General features: G+C 42.3%; 1 long non-coding RNA gene across 1 annotated transcript in view; it reads left to right on the top strand.

Moving 5' to 3' along the window:
• The first annotated feature begins 748 nt into the window (after positions 1-748).
• Positions 749-13917, top strand: part of LOC138686190 (uncharacterized) — a 161573-nt gene continuing 148404 nt past the window's right edge. Inside the window, exons 1-2 of the long non-coding RNA XR_011325549.1 lie at positions 749-1024; positions 4620-4676. This is a non-coding gene — a long non-coding RNA (uncharacterized lncRNA). The remainder of the gene's footprint in view (positions 1025-4619; positions 4677-13917) is intronic.

The raw sequence follows: 13917 nt of genomic DNA, 5'->3' as shown, positions 1-13917 counted from the left end.
ACTCTTGTGAATTTTGTGGGGAGGGGGATTTCTGCTGCACAGTGTTCAAACACTCAGACACAGCAATATTGTAAATTGCAAATTGAAGTGCCAAAACCAGTCTGTCCTGTACAGGTCACTGAAGTAGACACAGCTCTTGCCTGAAAGCATTTGTAATCTAAAACCCCAGCACTATTCCCATTGAAGGTAATGAGAAAACTCCATGTGATTGCAAACGGAACAGGATTAGGCCTTAACCAAATAAAAGGTGCTCTCTCCCCCCCCCCCCCCCCTTTATTTTTTGTCACCAGATACTCCTTACCTATGACAAATTCAAGTAACTTTTGTTCAGGAATCTAATGACCTAATTTTGTCTGAAAAAGTTCTTTATGCAGCATTCTTTCCTCACTTTAAAGCAAGTTTGGAAAGACAAGATTTGAAAGAGAATTCCCATCTGTTATTGAAGCATTTAATCATTCTTTAAAAGCCAGTGCAGTTTTATTTTCTCTGGGGAGCGAGCAGCATTAGCTGAAGCATAAAGCAAACTATACCAAGTGTAGAAAAAACTCACCCTGATGTCCTGTTTGACAAACTGACCTGCAGGTCACAACCTGAGTTTATTGATCTGTGGGGCCTTGTCTGGGTGTCGGGCATGTTTTCTGGACTTTGGTTTCAGCTGCATTCCTGACTTCTGAAAGAGTAGGGGGTGTGGATTTCTACTAGGAGTAACCACTGGGAAGGAAGTAATGTTCATTAACTGTGCAGGCAGTGCAGGACTAAGCATGCTCAGTGAAAAAGCTTTTCTCCTTTGCCTGTCAAGCCCTATGTTTGAACTCATTCCAGAATGCCGGATTTACTTTTCACGAAGAAACAGTACCTGGCTGGACTGCATTTTTCTTTCCCTCCTTAGTCACCGAAGATTGGAAACAATATTCTTTTGATGATCAGTGCATTCTCAGTAATGCAATGTGCCTGCATGCAAGTGTGAATCTTGCAGTGGAGAAGGAAGACAAACTTTGCTACCTGTGAAATGAAGACTTCTTAGGTCAGTAAGAGGGGTGCAGAGAAACTAACTTTTCCAGCAGCTTTTGACTTTTAACTAATGCTTTTGTTTTCTGCTCTCCTGTGTCCCTCCCCATCTTTAGCAGAGCTGAACTTTTAGAAAAGTTTAGCAGCTTGCTGATTGTTCAGCCTCTCTGATAAGGTAAACTTGTTTTGAGTGAAATCGTTATGAGATTTGTGGGAGCAGAGCTTAGTTTTTGAAAACCTGAGTTGCTGGTAGCATAGAGGTTTGTTTTCTTTACTTTTTCTTGTCTTTCTTCTTTTTAGCGGTTCCTATAAATGCAAGCCTTTGCTTCCAGTGTGTGTGTTTTAAAAGACTGTTCCCCCTTCTCTCCCCGCCCTCTCCCTTAGAGCTGAAAATGAGACTCGTTCTTGAATAATAAACTCTGTATGTTATCAAGCAAATCTTGTGGCTTGTTCATGTGATCATTTCCAGCCTGAGCATAGATGTTTTGCCTTTTAATATGCTCACAGCTCTTTCTGGAAAATGAATTGCAAAATTGTTAGCAGAGGGGTGAGAGGAAGCAATTTTACTTGATAACAACATGTTTTAATATAATAGACTATTGTGCTTTTAAATTTTTAAGTGCTCCCTACTTTTTGGTTTTAAAGACGTATTTAGAACTCCTCTCTCTTCAGGTTTTGAAATATTCCTAACCTTAGAAAGGGGAAGGAGAATAATTTTTTTTGAGACTCTCTGCTGCTTAATGGAGATTTTTCTGAACATAGGCCAAATGGTCAAGAAACAAAATGACCACTGAATAAAAAGTGAAATGGACTCAAATAATTAGAAACTGTCTGCAGTTGATGATTATTTGAAGCAGGTCAGAAACATTTGGCAGTTTCTGGTGTTAAATTTTGTCCTCTGATGTTCTTCAGAATGGTTATATTGCTTATCAAAAGTTAGCATTTAATTTTGTAAGTGTGAAGAGTATATACAGCTTTCAATAGTTGAATTATGTACATTTTACAAGCTTGAGATAAATGAAGAAATAACTATACATGCAAATGTAAAATCCTTGTGTTTAAAAGCGATATATTTATTATTTGGTTATTTTGAACTGGAACTTGATTTCCCACGCAAAGGGTCTCAGTAGGAAGAAGGGGTAGCAGGTTAGTCGTGATGCATACTCCTAGTTACAGGATTCGAAGTGCATAATATCTTCACAAGCTACAATAGGTTATGCTGCTTCTCAGCACTCTCGGCTGAAAACTCTGCAGAAAAAAACCCCTCAGCATCTCTTCTTTGCACAGGGTGAGAGTAGAGCAAAAGTAGAAGTGACTGGGTTACGCTAGGTCTCTCGGTTGATCCCCACCGGGATTACCTGCTGCGCGTACACGGAGGGACAGGGAGCAGCTAGGCCAAGCAGAAGGAATCCGCAAATGACCAAAGCTGACGCTCTCTGATCTTGCCTTACGTTTATCCCCTGAGATCCAAGGAAGTTTTTGATGAGAGAAGGCTGGGAAAATTTCTTTGCCTTTTTCCTCTTCTTTGATTTAGCAACCTGCAGGGGATTATGGAGGCAGTCAGGGTTGTGCTGCAGATGGACACGGCCTCGGTGTGCCCACAGCCCGGTCTCTCCCCTCTTCGCATGCAATACCTCCATTTCCTTAGCTGGGAACTGGGGAGGGTGACCGGGAGGCTCTTTTGTAAGGTACTTTGCATAGTTTTTAGAAGAAAAATGCCTCATACTTTCAGAGAAGTGATAAGCCCAGGCTGCAGAACTGCACACCTGATTGGAGTTTTGAACACTAACTTCTCGGCCTTGGGCCCGCAGATTTAGCTTAGATCCTTTTAGCGACAGTGGAAAGGCAAAATATTGTCCTTATCCAGACACAAACAACATGGCCTCCTCCATGCTATTGTTCATTTTCAGGTATCCAAATCCAGCAGCTTTGCGTGAATCCACTTCACGTGCAAAACATAATTAGGGACAGGAAATGGTTTTGGATTATTTAATTTCCCCTCCTAGGGTCGAGATTTTGCAGTTTGTAGGCTTGCAGAAGTTATAAGTGGAAAACAACTCTTAGGCCACGGAGCCCAGATCTTAACAACCCTAGCTGTGAAGTATAATAGTGAAGTCCAGTAAAGGAGTATCAGCCAGATTTTGGCCAATAAACCATTTAGCCTCTTGCCCATCTTTATTTCCATCCTTCATCTTCCCAGGTTTTCCCAAGGCAAGTCCACTGCTGTTCATTGGTTGAATTTAAATCCTTCTTTATTTTTAAAACAAGGGAGGGGAGTTCCATAGCACCTGGAAAGGCCCAGGTCTTTCTAAGGTTTCATTTACCTCCAGAGTGGAGCAAGCTGTTGCAAATGTGTGTAGCATAGTTTTCTGTGTATCTTTCGTGTGTGTGCTGAATCTGGCTTTTTGGACAATTTAAATGGGGAAAAACTTAAAATGCGTCTCTCCTCCCTGAGTTCCGGGTATGATCTTGCTCTTTGAAATGGAGACGTATCTTCTGAAACCAGCCGTAATCAATAGGCAGAGGTGAAATCTGAATAGAGGAAGCAGGAGATGCAGGAATGGGACGTACCGTATCGCCTTGAGCAGTAGGTTACCTTTGCTGTGAGTCTGTTCCTGTCCTGGGATGTGCCGAGCAGAAGCACAATGGTCTCGGGTTTCTGGAGCAGTTAATTGTGGCAGCTTCCTTGTTTCAGTACTTACACAGAGACATCCTACTGAGGCCTTTTTTGAAGATGGTGGTTGCTCAGAGCATTTTGAGTATCAGGATGTCAAGACCTATCTGAAACACCCTGGCTAAGTCACTCAGGAAAGCAAGCCAGCTGGTGTCCGGCACTGGTGTAGAAAACCAGACCCCAAATGAGCATCTCTCTAATGGGTCATTCCTGACCTACGGACGCTAAATGCGATCTGTTCATGTACGCTGGTGATTACTGGAATGTTCTCCAAAACTGGGCAGGACTTTCCATATCGCTAAGCGCAGTGAAGCATAAAACAAATAAGGGATGATTTATTTTAGAGAAAGATGCACTAGATGACATTGGATCTCTTTTGAGGAAGCACAGGGTTTGCGCTTCATGTCAGAATGCGCAACTGTATTTTTTCAAGTCAGGCGTAGAAGTGCAGGGCAAAAGCTGGTAATGGTACTTCAGGTGGTATTTTAGAGTATTGCAGACAGTAATGTGGATTATCGACCTGTGCTTTTGTCTTTGAGAAGAACCAAGGAACAGCAGGGCAAGTCACGGTAGGCTGTTCTGTCTAATGTTCGTTTTGAGGTAGATGATCTTGGTCATTCTTGGGAAGATCTTGAATGTGCCTTTCTTTCCCCACTTTCCCTGTGCCCAAGAGTAGCGTGTGAAAGCAGCTCTTCAAGGAGCCATCCAAAGATGCAAAGGCCTTCAGAGCAGAAGCAGCAAAACATGGATGATTTCTGAAGAACGCTTTTCCTCAGGGTGTTAAATTTACTGGAATTTTTCCTACAAGGCAGAGAGATGCTGCAGGTGTTGCCACATCGTTGCTATGTGTTTGAGACGTAGGGCAGTGACTGTAAGCAAGACAGTCCTTTAGTGCAGCACTGGTTCTAATAGTGAATTCCTCCATTTATTTTTACAGGTAGCAGTGGAAATGAAAACAATTCTATTTATGATATTGTTCACAGACTCCACAAATGTAAGTACAAATATAGTTCAAAACTGCACTGTATTTCACCATAGGTGGAAGCGTGAGTCTAATGAGTAAAGAACAATACACGTGTTAATGTTGTGGGGGTTTTTAAAAAAGCAAACAAACAAGGAAGCTAGGGGAAAGTTACATATTTGACATTCTCTTGCTGGCTTTGCACAAAATCAGGGTTCATTTGGATTTAGAACCTGCTGTATTTGGGCCAAAGTTGTCTCTGGAGAAGTCTGGGAGGGACAGAAGAGGAGAAAAGCTTTTAGCTCTGTCTATTGAGAAACCTCCTGGGTAGCAATTTCAAAAACTCCTGCGGGACTGAGGAGTCAAAGTCCTATTTTTAGAAGTATTGTGGGAGCTTAAATCAGGCTTTAAAGCTTTTAGGAACCTGAAAATGCAGGTAGGAACCCCATGGGATCTATGAAGTGTCTGAACAGGTTATGTGCCTCACCCTGAGAGTTAATACTTAACTCACCATAGGGGCGTTAGTGAAAACTACTGGACTTCTGCATGAATCTTCAGACATCCCATATCCTTATAAATCTTATAGCACCTCATTTCAGAGGAACTGTGATTCATAAATACTGAAGCCTGAGTTTAAGGTTCTCAATGGATGTAAGTGATTTTGAATATATTATCCATTGCTTTAAAATCACAAGTGAAAATAACGAATGCAACACATGGATTAGTGTCTGTTGGTGCCTCCTGGACTCGTTTCTGTGTTCACTGAAGTTCAGGGTTTTTTTTTGTTTGAGGCTTTAGTTTCTGCCACTTGAGAGGTTGGAGAGTGCTGCAAAATTTAAGCTGAAGTTCAGTGCATATTCTGGTCTCTGTAAAAGTTTGTGGGAGTTGCAACCTGGGCTGGAATTCAGCATCTGGATCTCCTTCCTGGGCAGAGATGCAAACAAACAGAATTTTCTGCATCGATATGCAAATTCTCCAAAGAAATGGGTGCCTCTCTGAATTGCCTCTGTGTTGCTGTTGGGGTTCAGGTGGTTGAAAAATTGAGCTTTGTGTTCACAAGGCAGCGGGGACTAGGGTTTCTCCAAAGTGCCTTTGTTTGGGTATATGTAAAGCTATCAATGCGTCATTCTTTCTGCTTCAGCTGTTAGAGACTCCCATCTTCTCTATTGATTTTACCCAGAATGCTTACTGCCCTTGAAGGTGTGACCTGTACCTCAGGCTAATTTATTTCTGTCATGGCTGCAGCATTTTTTAGAGGGCAGCGGGGGTAGGAGAGAGAACAATGAATTCAACATGGAATATAAATCCCGAGTCTGTAGCCTTCAGACATTCCAGTACATACCCTGCTCCATTCTCCCATTTGGCATTCTGCACGGTCTTGGATTAAAAGGAAAAAAAAAAAAAAGGCAGGCATTTGTATAACTAATCAGGTGAGCCATTCTGGGGTAATCCCTTTGGTCACACATACTGGCATGTATATTAAAATTTTGCTAGGCTTCTAAACCATTTACAATGACGTCCTAGTTTATGAGCCTGAATGAAAAGTCTCACCTTGATGGCCTAGAAGTGTCTTGGATCTGAGCACTGTTGCTTTAATTTATTGATATTTGTGTTGTGGAATGTGGATGGACAAAGAATTTGGGTTTTGTGCTGAAAACTAATTTTGGACTGTAGTGGTGGGGGGTGTGGTGGATTTTTTAATTTATTTTATTTTATCTTATTTTACATTGTATTGCATGTTCTTTCCTGCTCAGTTTTATAGACAGTGATGTGAAACTGTGTGATGTGTAAGCACAGAAGTTTAAACTCTACAAATAGTGAGCCTAAGCACCTGGCCCCTGTCATTATTCTATTGAAATAAGTGGGTTTTGCTCTCATGACCTGCGTGTGTAGCTGAAGTCTTTCCCTCCTGCCCCATGCAGTTCATCAATAGCATAGGATTTCTCTAGAGCAAACATGTTGTTTCCAAGTTGCCCCACAGAAAGGCTCAGGATCGTGTGCTGCAGTGGGCTATGGAGAACGTTTTCGGAAGACTTTGTTGGACTGGTACCGTGTCCTCGGGATGCATGCAAGCAGTGGGATAGATTGTGTAGTGTTTTACAGAGGTTTTTGACTAGTAGCCACTGAGTCCTCTGAAACTGGAGGCACAAAGCAGTGAACCCTGGGTCTCCAATGTGATGATGATGATGATGATGATGATGATGATATTGAATGATTTCCTGGACTGACTGGTTGGACTCTGCAATTCAGACCAAAGTTTGGTGTTCAGGTTTGAGTTCTCCAGCACAGGAGAGGCAGCTTTAAGGAGCTGTATCAAACCATGAGCTTCACATAAAGCAAAGTTACGGCCTTCCCTGGAAATTTAGGGCTCATGCTTTAGAACAGTTGACCCAGAAGTACCTGGCCTGGGGTTACTGCTGTGGGTCAGGGCAGTGAGGCCAGCTAGGAAGGTCAAGCTTCAGAGGAATGCAGAGTGCTCTGGAGTTGAAGTGTATGAGATTTCCAGGTGATTTGCTGGGAGCTGCTGTCGCAGAAAGCACTAAATTAGCCCAGGATAACTGAATTTAGTGAAACTTCAACCGGTCTGGCCTGAATCAAAGTTCATAGTTAAATCTTGTTACTTGCCATGTGATTTGGGTTCCTAGTGGGTCCATGTCACACAGGCATAAATGTTTATTTTTATTTCCCCAAGCATTTTCTGCAGTGAATCACTCAGAAGCATTTCTGTAGCACCTACTGCTGTAGAGAGGAAAAGTGGAACAGGAGGTATCAATTCAGAGGAGAAATGTGAATAAAAAGAAGGTTTATGATTTATGCAAGGGGCAAAGGGTTGCTGTGCCATAGGAAATGAAATGGTCCGTTGGTATAAAGCCTATCTTTTCGCACGTCCACTTTCTGCATTGGGGCAAACGTATATATATGACCTCCGCCAACATATTGGTTATTACTCACGGAACAAAGCAGCCAGGGCTGGGCATTCAAGCATGTAGCCTCCCTGTATCTTGGCATCTTTGTGTTTATAGGTCTCACTCTTTTTACTTTGCCCCTAATAGCAATAAAGTAAAACAAGATCCGGTCTTTTCATAGCATTGCCACTCTCCTAAAACAGAGGGAGGGAGGAAAAGAAAGGCAGTTCCAACACAGAAAAGACCCTGTGCTCCTGTAAATGATTTCTTGGGCCTCCAAGGAAAACCTGAAAGAGAGAGGGAGAAATACAAATGCTTAACTGAAACACGGTAGCAGCCACCGTTGTGATTTAGCACAATGCCTTGAGATCTGATTTATCTCTCACTAGTAACAGATTCAGAGGCTAATTCTGGCTAGAACCTGCCTCATGTTTTTTGTTGTAGCAAATCACTGGAGAAGAGTTGCCCAAAATGTTATTTCCCCAATTTTTCTATGAGGATTGCATTTTTAATTGAAATGGGAAAATACTGGGTAGTTTACAGCTTGGAGGGAAACCTTAAGATTTCAGTGTTTCCTCCACTCTTGTGTCGCCACCATCAAAATGCTTTTGTGCGTCAGGTATAAATCAATGTGTGCAGCTTGGTTACTGTTGTGTGCCTGTCCCTTCATGAAATGCATGTCTTGGCAGAGCTCTTCAGTTTTTACTGCAGAGGGTGTTGTGGGATGGGGTGAAGGTTTCTGCTGTGGACAAGTTTGGCTTCTTCTGAGGCTCAGTTTCATCTTAGCATCGTTATGGCCTTTCATTTCATTTGTATTTTCTCCCTGCCATGTGGGATGTTACCCACTGGACAGGTCTGGAAATCCAAAAAAAGAAATCCAAAAGAAAAATATAATAATTAGAATGGCTAATACGCTCAATTGAGTTAAAACCCTCATTGTTTAAAGTGCTGTATGTACTGAGTAAGCATCCATGACCCTGAAGGCATGGCAGTCAGGAGGTGGTAAAAGTGAAATGTTATTATTGCCAGTTTGCAGATGAAGAATTGCCCAGGGTGCCTGATCCACACTGTTTTGTTGCCGGTGGAGTGGGGAAAAGCAAATCAGCTCCTAGGTGGGAAGGTGACTAGATTTTTTGGTTTGCTATGGGCCTGTGATGGGCCACCATCGTTTTGGAGTCTGTCACCAGGCAGTGTTGAAGCTTTGCTTGCTGCTCTGAGTTTTCTGTAGGACTGCGCTTGCTGTCTTCTCTGAGTCACTGGTGTTGGCAGTGCCTTCCTGAGGAGCTGCTTTGCAGTAGGAATTCTCCTCCTTTGGTTTTAGAAACCCCTCAGAGCCATCAGCACTGGTAACATGTCTGAATCCAGTTCATGTTTGCTTCATGTCTGCTTGCTGTTCTAGAAGTCTTGTGATTTTTTCATCCTTTACTGTCTGTCCTAGAAAGGTATTCGTGTGCCTAGTTTAACCCCGGAGGCAGCCTCATGTCAGTGATGGGAGAAATGAGTCCCAGGGCTAATGGCAGAAACAGAGAGTACTAGTATGTCAAAGAAATACTGCAGGTAAGATGTATAAGGTGTAGTGGGAGATTTTAGGAGTGGAAAGCATTCCAGTAATGCAACCGGGTGTTTATTATTTCATATCTTATAAACCAAAAACATCAGACAAATTTTCCAGTCTGCAAACAAAGGAAAAATACCTAAAGTTGGGCCTGAGAGAGATGCTTTGCAAAATAATTTTATATATGAGGAGGCCTCTCATATGCGTCCCAGATGTACAATCCCATATGTCTGTTCTGTTAGGCTGATTATGGAATACATACATTTATAGCTCACAGCAAAGGGAGAATTGATTTCTTTCTAGAGTGATGTGGATATCACTGTGTTCAAGATAATTAAACATTAGAACTGAAATACTCATGCACAGATCCACCCTGGTGTTTTGGTGTAAGAGACTGTGGATGAAACTTTTGGGTGCTAGTAGTGCATATGTGAGAATGTGTTGCTTGTGATGCTAGGCGGCTTAAGGTTTTCATTTTTTGTATCCAATGCTGCAGGTATGTCTGCGAGTAACTTACTCACAGGAGGAGTCCAAAGAGGCTACTTAACTGCTTACATGTAGGAGCTGTATGCATCTGAACCCCAAGAGATCCTGGCCTAAGTGTAGTATATGTCTTGTACCTTCAGTATAATTGCTCCAGAGAGCTCGCTGTTCAAACTGATAAGACAAAGGGAGTATTATTGCACATGTAGATGTAAAGAACTGTGGGCTTGTCTACACTGGAATAGTCAGAAGTTAATTCGTATTAAACTAATGATGCATACATAAAATGCATTAGTTAAACTGCACTGAACCCCTTTGTGGTCACTCTTGTTCATCGTGAAAGTGATTTCTTTTCATTTAAACTTGTTTCACTTCCAAAGTAAGTTTAGTGAAACCTAATTAAAGCCACTTTGATTGTGAAGTAAAAAAGTCTATACAGGGATTTAAATGGTGCTCAACTAACTTACCTCAAAAATTAATATAGTTTGGTTCTTTTGAGTGCTCTGGTGTAGACTTGATATACTTTGTCCAAAGTCCACTTTTGATGTTATCATTCACTTCTTGTAGTATTTGGATTTTTCGCCTTTTAGACTGAGCTCCAAGATAATGTGCTAATTTAATCTTCCATAAAATAAAAAAGGCATGATTTGATGCAGAGAACATCTTTGAGAATATTAACCCCAAAGGTGTCAATATCTGAATTCAAGTGATTTTAGACTAATTTCAAAGGTGTACTTGCTTTTGAAAGTTCAGGTTTGTAAATGCTGAAGATTATTCAGTACCCTGGAGGGAGTGATGGATATTGAATCCTAGTCAGTGTCATAACTGGAAATCTAATCTCTGTAAAATCGAGCTCATGGCTTAGCACCGAATTATTCCATATGTAGAGGAAAAACAGCTTGGCTGAGCAATATCCGTGGTTATGATGAAATTCGGTTAGGCGTGGGTTTGAACCTGTCCAAGTCCAGCTGAAACTCCCAAACGTGAGCGCACATAGGGAACCAAGTCCAGAGCATTTGGAAGCTCAGGCTGAAAGTGAAAAAATGGAGCACATTACATGGCTTGATGTGCAAACAAACTCTGTTCCATGCAGTGTAGAGGCTTTGGTCTACAGAAAGCAGGTAAGCTGTAGCCCCTTCCCATTAACACATACCTGGAGCTTTAGAGGCAGCGTGGTCCCCTTGAACCTGAGCTAGCAGGTGGCAGTACAGACTGAAGGCACACAGGACCTAGTGATGAGTGTTCCTTGGCTGCAATTAAATCGCAGAAATGTGTAAGTCTGTGTAATGGGTATCTGAAGTTTTGCTATTACTACTGTATTTAGAAATGGAGGTATTTGACAGACCTGGGATGGGTGGAGGTATAATAATTTCATATAGATTGGGACCAAGAAAACCAGAAGTCTGTTGGGTTTCATTTCCACTTGTGTCGCTGGCTTCCTCTGTGAGTTTGAGGGGCAAGTAATTTAAGAGCTCTGTGTGTCTCAGTTTCTTCACCTGTCAGTTGGGGGAATTACTTCACAGGGGGATTGGAAGTATCATTATAATGATACTTGCAATATGCTTTCATATGCTAGGTAGAAGAGTGGGAGCGTTAACATGTACAAGAGAAAAAGAAAAAAGTAGGTTAGCTTGTCTGAGCTTGTCATGCTTCTACTGTGTCAGCAAACTGAGGGAGACAAGAGAAAGGAGAGAAAGAGAGATCAAAAGAATACATTAAATTAAAAAGTAAACAGAGAAAGTTAAACTTAAAGTGGCAAGTAAGGAGTTGCATAGGACCTGTTCTGAGCTTAGCTGCATTAACCTTGCTTTTCTATCATATGCCAAGATCTTTGTCATCAACAGCACACCACCGAAAATCGCAAGGCAATGCCTGTGTCTACCGTGTGGTTTTGAGCTCCTGTCGGCTCTGGTGAGCTGGCCAAGCTGAGGTTGTTCTGCATGCGAACAAAGGCCTTTTGAGGAAAGGGGAGGATTTTTCCCTGGTGATGGAGAAAGCAGGGATCCCTCTCCCTGGGCTGGTGTGGGACCTGGTACAGCTCAGATGCTTGGAGAGCTTCCCTTCCCTTCCCTTTCAGTAGGACTATCCGTATTTGTTATTTGTGGCGCATTAGGATGTGCTGTGCAGCTGTATTGTGGTGGTGATGGCAGCAATAAGGTAAGGATTGTTACGCCGGGTCCTTGCCTTGTGCCTTGTCGCTGGCAGTGGTGAGTGACCACTGGTGCTTAGGGAAAGACTGTGTAAAAGTGGGGTTTACGTGTCCTCCCAGCTCTTCGCAATCTGTGTTTTAGGGACCCCCTAAAGCACAGGCTGCATCCGGTGTGATGTTTAAGGCTAATGTTGAACTTTATATATTCTTACTTCTGTCACAGACAGGAGAGAGTTAATTTACCTTTCTGCGCTTGCAGTGATAATTCTCTGAAAGCTGCTACGGTTACACAAAGCAGCAGTATTGGCAAACAGCTTTCAGAGTCTGCATTTTTTCCCTCTCTCTTTGTTACGGTGGGAGCAAAAAGTCTCTATGCGGGATAGCTGTTTCCTCTGAGCTTTGTCAACATGTTCACACTAGGCTGGGCTTCTGCACAAATGTTTCCCTCAGCTTCAAAGTCCATGTGTAAAGAAGGCAGCTCTGTAATGTGGTACTGTTGTGCATCATGTTGTGGTAGCTCGAGAAGCGGTGCTGTCTCCTGTTGGAGGACAGATCAGGCAGATTGATTTGCTGCCTCCCCATTTGTGGTCCTACAATATGGATTCATTTTTGGAAGTGGAGAATGTGCGTTGCAGTCCTTCAGAGTCGCTGCTGTTCGGCATCTTTTGACAAACAGGCCACTGAAGTGCTCTCTCAGCTGTTTGGACTCAAGGAGGAGACCCAATCTTTCATTTTTTTGTCCTTTCCTTACCCTGTTTGTTTTGAAGGCACACTCTCTCTTGCGTAGTTAAGATGATCACAGACACAGTTTTGAACTGTGTATTCTGTTTTGTTTAATCTGTTCTGTCTGATCATGAAGCAGGCCAAGGAGTCTTCATATGCAGATCTATAATATCACAAATTTTCCGTATAAAGCGGACTGAGAAGAACAAAAAGCACATGGGGGAAAATTCCTGATAGTCAATATATGAAGGGTTAGTTATATTTTTACAGAATTATAGGTGAAACACTAGGCTGCTGAAAGCAGTCATACCAGCTGTAATCTTCTTTAACTGTATCCAGTCAGAAAAGATGAAAAATTGTTTTTCTGCCTTTGAAGAATGGAAGTATCTTTTTCCATATCCACTTTCACCTGTTTTACTGTAACAGATTCTGGATCCACTCAGCTAAATCATCATAAGCGGAGTTTCATGGAAACAAATTGCACCATAAAGCTTATCCTAAAACTCTGCCTTTTGCACCTTCAGCAGCTGGGTAGTTTTTGAAGAAAAAGTGCTCAATTTTCATCCTAAGCCTCCTCAGACTGCCTTATCTGTGGCAAAGCTGGACTACTTGGAACCATGGGCTGTGCAGTATAATCTTATTTTTACACATGGTCAGACTGTTTTACTGTGTGTCATCTGAAATGCACCCTTCCTTTTTGAAAACCACAAGTAACCACAAGCTTCCGCTAAAGTGCTGGAGAACAGCACGTTTTCAAACGGACTGATGAGTAAATAAGAGTGGCAGGAATGCAGCAGAAACCTCTTGGAAAACAAAGGCAAAGGTGTCAGAGACCTTATTAACTTAAGTGCCTATTCCGCAGCCAACTGAACTGAAAAACACCTATGCTGAGATAACACAACCCAAATGCAGGAAAGCCAGCCCATTTAAATGTGGAGGGCAGGACCTGAAGCACACACTTCTCAAACACATGAGGAACAGAGCATGTTATTTGCTCTGTGATCTGCAAAATCTTGCAGTGTGGGGTAGAGGAGGAGGGCAGCAGAAACACCAAGCTGCCTTACAGCACTTGGTGTGTCACTGGCAAACAAATGGGTATGGAAAGGTAGGCAACTCTCTGTATTTATGTTTAAATGCAAATTGAGCCACTTGTATGTGTAGTAGCAAGAACATCTTGGACCTATTTTAGCAGGTTTTTGTAGTGGTGGTGTTGAGGACGAGGGTAAGGTCTGTAGAGAGTGATGAAGTAATGGCATTTCCTTCATCTTTCAAACCTTGCCATCTGCAAAAGGAGGTTATTTCACCCAAGAAAACTTTCTGGAAGGTGTGGAGCTTCAGTCACAGTCATCCAAGTGCCTGAGGATTTTGCATACTGTTTCTCTCCATTAGAGTCACAGCACCTGATCAAGTTGACCATCATCGCAGACACCAGTGAAACAGGGAGATTAGCTTGTACAA

This window comes from Haliaeetus albicilla, chromosome 7 (assembly GCF_947461875.1).
Source record: "Haliaeetus albicilla chromosome 7, bHalAlb1.1, whole genome shotgun sequence".
Taxonomy (NCBI): domain Eukaryota; kingdom Metazoa; phylum Chordata; class Aves; order Accipitriformes; family Accipitridae; genus Haliaeetus; species Haliaeetus albicilla.
Note: the sequence above shows the minus strand (reverse complement) of the source record. Positions and strands in the feature narration are given on the sequence as shown.